This window comes from Adiantum capillus-veneris, chromosome 26 (genome assembly GCF_014529385.1).
Source record: "Adiantum capillus-veneris isolate H3 chromosome 26, ASM1452938v2, whole genome shotgun sequence".
Taxonomy (NCBI): Eukaryota; Viridiplantae; Streptophyta; class Polypodiopsida; order Polypodiales; family Pteridaceae; genus Adiantum; species Adiantum capillus-veneris.
The window spans coordinates 41017764-41027862 of NC_140956.1; the positions used below are offsets into that span (position 1 = coordinate 41017764).

At 44.8% G+C, this 10099-nt stretch overlaps 1 pseudogene; it reads left to right on the top strand.

Annotated features, from left to right (window-relative positions):
- The first annotated feature begins 5741 nt into the window (after positions 1 to 5741).
- On the top strand, positions 5742 to 9416 carry LOC147423315 (brassinosteroid LRR receptor kinase BRL1-like; annotated as a pseudogene).
- Positions 9417 to 10099: the final 683 nt, after the last annotated feature.

Here is a 10099-nt window from a genome sequence, read left to right on the forward strand (position 1 = left end):
TGGCGGTTATCCATGCTCTTACTCAGTGGCAGCATTACCTACTCGGAGCGGATTTTACTGTCTTTACAGACCATCAGAGTTTGCGCTACTTCTTGTCACACAAGCAGCTGTCGGAAAAGCAAATGCGGTGGGCGAACATCTTGTCACAGTTTCACTTCCAGATTGTCCATGTGCCGAGACAGAAGAATGTGGTGGCAGATGCTTTGTCTCGGAAGCCGTTGGTTCTGGCTATTTCTGTGATACATCATAGGAGCTTCGAGGATATAGATACAGATTTTGCAGATATTTTCACACAGATACGATATGGGGAGACACTAGCTGGATACTCCCTTCGGGAAGGCTACTTGATGAGAAAGACTATGTTGTGCGTTACACAGCCGTTGAGGGAAAAGGTTATGATTGAATGCCACTGTCCACCTTTTACGGGTCACCGCAGCATTGCTACCACCATGAAGGAGGTAGAGAGATACTTCTTTTGACAGAGACTCAAAAACGATGTGGAAGAGTTTGTGCCCAGTTGCTCAATATGCTAGAAGGTAAAGTTTGACAGGGCTTGTTACAGCCTTTACCATACCCACCCACCCCTGGGAAAGTATTGCAATGGATTTCATTTTTCATCTCCCGAGAACACAAAATGGTCACGATGATTTTTCGATAACATGGCATGTCTGAGACGATTGTCTCCGACAGAGACCCCAGATTTATGAGTTTGTTTTGGAAGGCAAATTTGGGAGAACATTGGCACACAGTTGCAGTTCTTGTCATCGTTCTACTTGCAGACTGACGGGCAATTTGAGACTGCCAAATTCAGTGGTTTTAATTTTATTGAAGTCTTGTATCTCGGATCAGAAGACTCAAAGGAAAAGTACTTACCTTTGGTGGAATTCGCCTACAATAACACGATACACTCTGTCACCAGTGTGTGACTACTATCTATCCTTGTTGTTGATTTCTTTCTTATTATCTATTTACTTTCACTTTTTGGAAACACCACTCGGGAAATCTAACTGCCCTGCACTGCATAGCTAGTGTGGAACTGTCCAGAGGGAGTCCAGGCCTGAGGGCAAAAGAGCACAAAGGTTGGACAAGGACTATGGTTAGCCAAGTGGGGTCATTGACTAGCCAAAGTGGAATCCTTTGCTACAGAGGCTACATTTCAGTTCTGGATGTGGCCGCAGTGTACAAAGAGGGTCAGATGACCTAGAAAGATACAATGGCAGCATCTCCTAAAATTTAGGGAACTTCTATTTTGGGACCTGAAAATGTGTTGACATCATTACCTCCAGAATGACAAAGGGAACATTTTCTTACTCTGCCGTGAAGTCAACTGGGCAGCCGGTAAAATTTAGGGAACTGCTATTTTGGGACCTGAAAATGTGTTGACGTCATTACCTCCAGAATGACAAAGGGAACATTTTCTAACTCTGCTGTGAAGTCAACTGGGCAGCCGGTTGGGAGATTTTTAGACGGCAACCCCGAAATGGGAAAATGCTTGTAAATGTGCCAAGTGGCACCTTTTGGTGCACTTGCCTCATGCAACAAGAGTTGGCGCTGAATTTAGGAGGGGGAGAGCCTCATTTTCAGTTTTGTCACAGGTTAAGAGCTATGGAGTGCTTGCTTTCCCTCCTATGTACAGTGCGGTGCCAGGAGTGATGCCCTGCACGCTACGCACTGCCCTCTCTCTCCCCTATGGCAGTATGTTATGCCCCTCTAGTGGGCTCTTCATTTGACCAATGTACAATTGTGTGGGTTCATGCGCGATTGCCGAGGCAAGAGCCTCTTGCACAGGTACTGGATTAGCTAGCGGCTAATCCCCCCACAGGTACAGGTGAATTCAGAGAGGTTTCACGCCCGAAATCTCATCCGATTCAAAGGGCAAGTAGCCCTATAGGTGCGGGAGCTCGAGGACTTGCTACGGATGCGACCGGCATGCGAAACGGAGCCCGAAACAGTAAATTACAGCCTGCTGTGTATTTTTGCAGGTTTAGGGTTTTGGCCCTAAACGGACCCTAATACCCCCAGGAGGTTCGGGGACGCAAGGGGACCGCTGTACAGAGGATTTGGCGCATTTTCGGGGCTAAAAACAGAGAATTCAGCCTGCTGCAGATTCTCGCCAGGTTTTGCAAAGTGCCCGTATGCGTCGGGAAAGGCAGTCAATGCGTGGGAATACTGACTGAGAAGGGTCCTAGTACAATTATGCTGCCGAAATTGGGCCGGAACAGTTGAAATTCAGCCAAGTGTGTGCGGGGCAGCTTGTAGGGATCCACAGCGTTTATTCCCTCTGTTGAACAATAAAGAAATACCGAAAGGGGCGCCTAAGTTAGGGGCCAATCTGGTGTCGGTCTACTCATACAAGTGCAATCTAGCAGCCTGTATCCCTCTCCCCTTTGTTGTGTCTTGAAAGTACAGGTAAAGTGGACGACAAATTAAATGGGTGAAAGCTAAATCAAGGTTTAAAGAAAAGTCTACCGCCCTTTTTGGATTGAACAGGCCGGTTTCACACTCTCCGACGGGAAGGCGCCATTTGAGATTGTTGAAGGTGCTGCAAAGGTTCCACCCTTCCTAAGCACGAAAGATAAGATCTTTGAAGCGGATGAATATACGCGAGACTTGGATACGGCTTTTGCCAAGGTTCGCGAGACTTGGCAGAAGTCTCAAGAACGACAGAAAAAGGCAACGGATCGCCATCGTCGCGACTTGAAATTGAAGGAGGATGATTGGGTGCTCTTATGTTTTGAGAAGGCACGCCTAAGAAAGAAAAAGAGAAAGGAGAGGCTTTTTCCAAAGCTTAATATGCGATATTACGGACCTTTCCAGATCACTGAAAAGATAAATGATGTCTCCTTCCGATTGAAACTACCAGATACTTGGAGGATTCACAATGCATTGCATGTGAGTCTCTTGAAACCTGTTAAGGGTGATGTGCCTGATGATGGGGAGCCTGATGAGAAACCCGAAGTGGAAGAAAACGAGGAGATCCTTGTTCCTAAACAGATTTGGCACATAAGGATACGAAGACTAAAGGTGAAGTCCGAAGGCGGTTCTTGGTTAAGTTCAAGAACTATCCTGCATTTGATGCGAAGTGGATGGAGGAGGAGGACCTAGCAAATACTCCTCGGATTGTGAAACTTTACCTCGATGCTTTGGTTTAGCATAGTCTACTCCAAACAAAACCATGAATTCAGCTTGACCGGAGATCTGGTGCAGTGGGATGCACAAGAGGGGAGTCGCTCCACTCCTTTGTCAACAAATGCCTTGATTTTGATACTAAAGTCACTGATGTCTCGTTGAGCTTTCAGGGATACTGAGAGCTGACAGTATTCTGCTGGATGACTTTATGAAATGGAATTCTTGATTATGATATTGATTTGTTCTTGACTTCTTTTAAGTGCAGGAACTGATAGACGAAATGGCTGCAGCATTTTGGTCTGATTGACCTCGAATAGACATGGTTGCAATAGGGGTTAGTCAATCGGACATCGATGAGATCCCGATTGGATCTAGATGCGATTGCTAGCTAGATTGCCGATAAATCATGGTCTAAGATCCGAATGAATATTGAATGTCATGTGATATCCTGTGATGTCTAGTGATATTCTGTGATGTCGTGTGATGTGACTGTCGATTGGTACATGTGCTAGATGTGTGTTCCTAGTACGTAGGTACTATCAGTCAGTGTCTGCTAAGACGGTTTATGGCTTTTGTTGGTTTTGCAGGCATAATCGCGGTCGATTACAATGCTTTCAAGAGGGGGGTATGTCACAAAGTGATGATGTGGCTACCGAACAACAAAAACCCTAATTTTTGCCAAAAACCCTAATTTTTGGAAACCCTAATCCTAATTGCTGGCTGAAACCCTAAAATGGCTGGGAACCATAAAAGCATGCGGCCATGCCACGTGGCAACAATGTACGGATATTTTTGGAAATCACTAAGGTGGAAATAAATAAAAAAATTGTTTTTTTTAGCGACGCAAATCCCAGCTTTTTGCTACGCTTTGGAAGATAGAGAGAGAGAAAGGCATAATTGCTTTATTTTGCTCTCATTGAGAGAGAGAGAGAGAGAGAGAGAGAGAGAGAGACTGCTTTTGAACTGAAAGCTTCTGGGGCTCTGCTTTTGGGCATCCCTTGTAATCTTTTATATACACCGTTTAGGGCTCACTCTGCAGAGCATCTGGACGCAGAGTCTGAGAGTGAAACCCTAACCGCTCTTTGTACTTTGACATTGATTTTAATACATAAAGAAATACCGAAAGGGGCACCAGTCTTTGGGGCCAATATCTCTAGGCACGAAACTCCGTCGGGCCAGTGCAAATCTATTGTGATCTGTGAATTGTTTTGAAGTGGTTATTTGGTGCTGCCGCGATTGATTCTTGACTTGGAGTGTCCAAGTCTGTTACAAGGCCTGCCAGGTGAGTTACCACCCACTCGTCCTCAGAATCATACCATTGATCTGATACCTAGAAGCACACCACCGAACCGGCCACCTTACCGTGTGAGCCTAGCCTAGAATGAAGAGATTATGAACCAAGTGAAAGACCTCTTGGAAAAGGGTCTTGTCCAGCCTAGTACTTCACCGTACTGCTCTCCAGTGTTGTTGGTTTTGAAGAAAGACGGATCTTGGAGAATGTGCATTGATTATAGAGCTCTCAACAAAATCACCATCAAGAACAGATTTCCGATTCCTAGGATCTCTGATATTCTTGACTAACTACAGGGATCCTCGTGTTTTAGCATGATCGACTTGAAGAGCAGATATCATCAGAGCCGAATCGCGCAGGAAGACGTCTATAAGACAGCTTTTCGGACGACTTTTGGGTTATTTGAGTTTTTGGTGATGCGTTTTGCCTAACCAATGCTCCTGCGACATTTAACCAGATGATGGACAGGATTTTTCAAGAGTACAGACTATTTGTTGACACTTTCTTTGACGACATCATTGTTTTCTCCAAGGATGAGGCAGAACATAGAGAACATCTGCTACATGTCTTTCAGGCATTACGTGATCACAAGTCGGTGATTAATGCGAAGAAAAGTGAATTTTTTCCTACTAGAGATACACTTTTTGGGGCACATTGTGTCAGCAGCAGGAGTGCAAATGGACCCGGCCACGATAGAGACTATCCGTGATTGGCCCGATTTGAAGAATGTTCATGAAGTTAGAAGCTTCTTGGGCTTGTGTTCGTACTACAAGCGGTTCATTCGAAAGTTTACATGAAGCACCTGCATCTTCACCCACGACTTCATCCACTAAAGGTACTTCGCTCGAAGTAACAGCACTTTCATCCACTAAAGCTAGTTCACTCGAAGTACCTGTTCCAGACTCAAAGAATGTACCGTTGAAATCGCGTGCAGGCTTCTTTTCTTTGGTTATATCGACAGAAACTGCAAAGAAAAGACACTTACTTGAAGAATTAGCCGAAGCTCGTGGGAGAGAGCACCTAATAATGGAGGAATTCCGCGAGATTTCTTGCACGCGCTAAAAGTCGAGTCGAATAAAGGCCAATTCATCCCCTCTCGCAAACCACCTAACCTATAGGTTAGATGATCTATCTCGTAAGATAGAGAAACCCAGTAGAGTAGTTCCAGTCCTGCCCTGAGCATTCCACTTTCACAATAACTGGTATGGTAGCTTCGCAGAGTGGGTTCGATGATTCATCATCAAATTGTTGACAGAAATCGACGATCAACGTTAAAAAGTACCCCACCCCGTTCAGTTCATCTAGTCGCTATTTTCTTTTAATGGCGGAGGCAGAACAAGCGCAGTACAACAAGGAGTGAATTTGTAATCTTGGGGAAGGGAAGGGTTTGATTGCGTGCTTGACAAGGCTTTCACACAACTTCTCTAGCGCTCTCTCCTCCATTGCAGCGCCCTTTCTTTCATGGCTTAACGTTTCAAACAACAACCTACCAGGTAGACTCCCAATATCGACCAATGCAGGACACTTAAACATCTTAACATTTCCTTTAATCAAGGAACTGGCGAAATACCTCTTAAAACCTTCTTATTATCTACCTTGAACCTCACAACTGCCATAGTTGGTAGTTGCTCAGACCTAACTTTGTTAGATCTCTCTAAAAAATTTATAACAGGCCCAATTCCCACATCCCTCAGCTCCTGCCAAAGCTTGCGCCATGTCAACATCTCCTTGAACTCTTGGAAATATTCCCACCATCTTCAACCAGCTAGTAAGCCTAGAGGTGCTTTCCGTCCCCAAAAACAATCTCACAAGCGCAATACTACCCGATTTTGGGGATTCTTTACACCAGCTTAAGAAGCTAGATCTTTTGGCAACAAGAGATACGAGATAATCCCAATTGTCGGCTCTGCATAAGCTTGTATTGAGCTTCAACAAGTTCACGGGGCCTCTTCCTGCATCCCTCCCCAACTCCAGTAAGTTAAGGGTACTTGACCTCAGTGCAAATGCCTTTACAGGAAGTATTCCTAGCAAGATCTGTGGTCCTTCGCTCCGCAGATTGCTATTAGCAGACAATGATTTGTCTGGGGTGGTGCCCTTAGAGAGCTGCAGCAGCCTTGCTGCAATAGATGTCAGTTGCAACTTTATGACTTACGCCTTCCCGACACCGCTACCGGCTATGCCTAACATGAGAGAGATGGTTATGTAGGGCAACTTTATTGAACAGGAAATCCCCGTTGACATCTGCGACGCAACAAGGCAATTATGGCTATTGGTGCTCAACCTCAACCTTATCAACGGCACCATCCCGCCCACCCTCTCAAACTGCAGCAACCTAAAGTGCTAACTATTTCAAATTCAAACAACCATCTCACAAGTTACATCCCGCCGGAGCTCGGGCTTATGCCAAGAATCAATTTTCTGCATCTCAACAACAATTCATTGTCGGGCACAATACTGCCTACACTTGGGAACTCCAAGTATCTATCGTGGGTTGATCTCAGCGGCAACAAGCTAGATGGTGCCAGTGAGGTGGTTATGCGACACCGAAAGCTTTTTGTGGTAAGGAAAATATTTCATTATACTTTCTTTGGATGGAAGGGAGCTTTGAACTAAAATAAACTTTAGACTGAAGGGAACTCTTTCTCCTTGGACGGGAGAGAACTACCCTAGGCTAGGAAGCCACCTCACCTTAGAATGAAGGGAGCTAAGCTATTTAGTAGCCTTTGGACTGAAGGAAGCTGGCAAGAAAGCTTTCCTTTGGTTTGGGAGCTACTTTTCTTTGGACTGAAGGAAGCTCCTGATGTCTTATCATGTTACTTCGGACTGAAGGGAGCTCTTTCATTGATGTCTTATTATGTTAATTTGGACTGAAGGGAGCTCTTTCATTGATGTCATCTTATCATGTTAATTTGGATTGAAGGGAGCTCTTTCATTGATAACTTATCATGTTAATTTGGACAGAAGGGAGCTGCTCTCTTCTCTCTTGTTAGACTAAAAGAAACTTACTTTTTATCCCATACCACAAAAAGCATCCTGCCCTTCTTTTGTGGTCCTTCTCTCAAGAAGTTGCTGCTTGCAGATAATGAATTGTCTCGAGCAATGCCCTTGGATCGTTTAACCTTGCCACATTAGATATCATAATTTTGTGAACGGCAAAGCCACTGCCCGTCTTGCCTTACCTGCAGAAAGGAGTGGGCCAATCTCATTTCATTGAGGGAGAAGACCTGACATCTGCTCAGCGACAAGCCAACTGTGGTTGCTAGTTCTCACCTTTTCAACGGCACGGCACAATTCTACCCACCTTGGCAAATTGCAGCTTAGAGTAGCTCGCTCTCCTCACAAGCAACCTCTTTACATCACAGGCAGCATTCCTTTAGTGGTCTCATGCTGGCGAATCAATTACTTGCATCTGGGCCCTTGTCCAGCACCATCCCGCCAACCCTCTCAAACTGCAGAAGCCTAGAGTGGCTAACTATTTCAAACCACCGTCTCACCAAGTTACATTCCGCCAGAGTTAAGGCTTATGCCAAGAATCAATTTTCTGCACCTTTGCAACAATTCGTTATCAGACACAATTCCACCCACACTTGGAAACTGCAGGTATCTGGTGTGGTTGGATCTTTGCAGCAATGAGCTAGAGGGCATCATCCCCTGCGAACTGACCGAGCAAGTAGGGAAGGTGATAAAAGAAACGCTCAGCACTGGTTTGCGATTCGGGTATTTTAAGTATCTGTACGGAGATCTATGCACAGAGTATGGCTTGGATTCGGTGCTTACCATGAGAAGAGTTCACCCCTTAAGGCTAAGCAAAATTCTAAACTTCCAGAGCAGAGATGCAACCTTAGCGTTTCTCTGCAGACATTGCACCATACTACATCCCTAACCCTCCAGGATCCAGTGAAGGCAACCTAACATTCTTTGATGTTAGCCAAAACAAGCTTACAGGCACTATTCCATAGGACTATGGTAGCCTAATCTACACCTAGGTACTTTCATTATTGCATAACAACCTCACTGGCACCATCCCTTTCAGCCTAGGCAACCTGGTCCAATGCTCCAAAAACCACCTAGACCATAACCACCTTCAAGGCCCTATCCCCTCTGGGCTATCAAGGCTTGAGATCATAAATCAGCTTGATTTGTCAAACAAAAACCTATCTCGATTTCCGACTCTAGCAAGCTCTCTACCTTTCCAGCTTCTAGCTTCACCAACAATCCTTATCTGTGTGGCACACCTCTCCCACCATGTTAGGCAGCGTCTCCTCCACCAAACAGTTCCCATACCTCCATGGATAGCTTGTCCTTGAGCTACCATCGGCGATTCAGATCCAAGATTACATTAGTTATTGTTCCTGTGGTTGCAGCATTACTCCTTGTTGTAGGTTTTAAGTGTTCATTCCGTATGATTGAAACACAGAAGCACATGAAAGAGCTAATGCACGATAATTCCATGGACAAGCTACCGATCACTTATACGTCCTCAAGCAGCATATCCCACAAATCATTTAGCAAGAAGAAATCTAGAAAAGTCACTTAGCATCAATGTCGCCTTATGCAAAGGTACAGGGCTTTGCAAGATATCCTACAAAGAGCTCGAGGAGGCCACTAAGGGCTTCTGTGAAGAGGCCAAGATAGGCAGTGAAGGCTTTAGCATAGTCTACAAGGCCACCTTAGACGATCAAACTGTGGTAGCGGTTAAGAAGCTCATCCATAAGATTGATGAGAAGGGTGAGCCAAGAGATTTCCAAGGCAAAGATAAAAACAATAGGGAAAATCAAGCACCCTAACCTCGTCTCTTTGTGGGGTTATTCTCAGACAAACAATGAAAGGTTGCTCATCTATGAGTACATGGAAAATGGCAGCTTGTATAAGTAGCGCACGACCTATAAGTACATGGAAAATGGCAGCTTGTATAATTCATGGCAACAAAAAAAAACAAGATGATCCCAATGGCCAGCCTGCGGCTACAATAGGGCTTAGCCTGCGGCTACAATAGGGCTTAGCTGGGAAAGCAATTAGCTTATTATAGCTTCAAGAAAGTATCCGGTTAGCCCATTGTCACTAAGATTCAATACTTCAAGAGAGAAGCACTTTGCAAGAGAGGCCCATAAAAGAATTTGCCAATACCAGGATTAAGCATATGATCACACAAGTTGTAAGTAACAGGTGCAATTAAGCCGAATCGGCCAGCATTGCGTTGACCGACACTCACTACACCTTTCACACTAGCATAAGGAACATGAACACGACAGCTACTATACTCTTGTTTTAGTGCATTTAATAAATCGATTATACCTTGTGTTGCATGTAACCTACTCTCGCTAGATCCATCGTCCTTATCTTTGCCTTTTTTCCAGTGACTGTATACTAAATACCCTGCACACCTTGCTATAAAAAGAGAAAGGATTGAGATGGAAGCTACTTGAGAAATTAAGCTTGAAGACAAGGCCACAAACCGATGCAGTGTTGGCAGCACAAGGGCATGAAGTCACCGTAACACCTGTCATGGGTAACTTGAGGATACATTGTCAAGGTTACAAAGAGCCACAATGACTTCAACACCATGCCTCTAAAAGGGTGTGATGTTTTGTAAGGGATGTCGTGGCATACCCAGAACAATATCGTCAAGGATTATGGGGCATATAACCAGCTGGACTACTGCCCAAGATAGCAAAACAA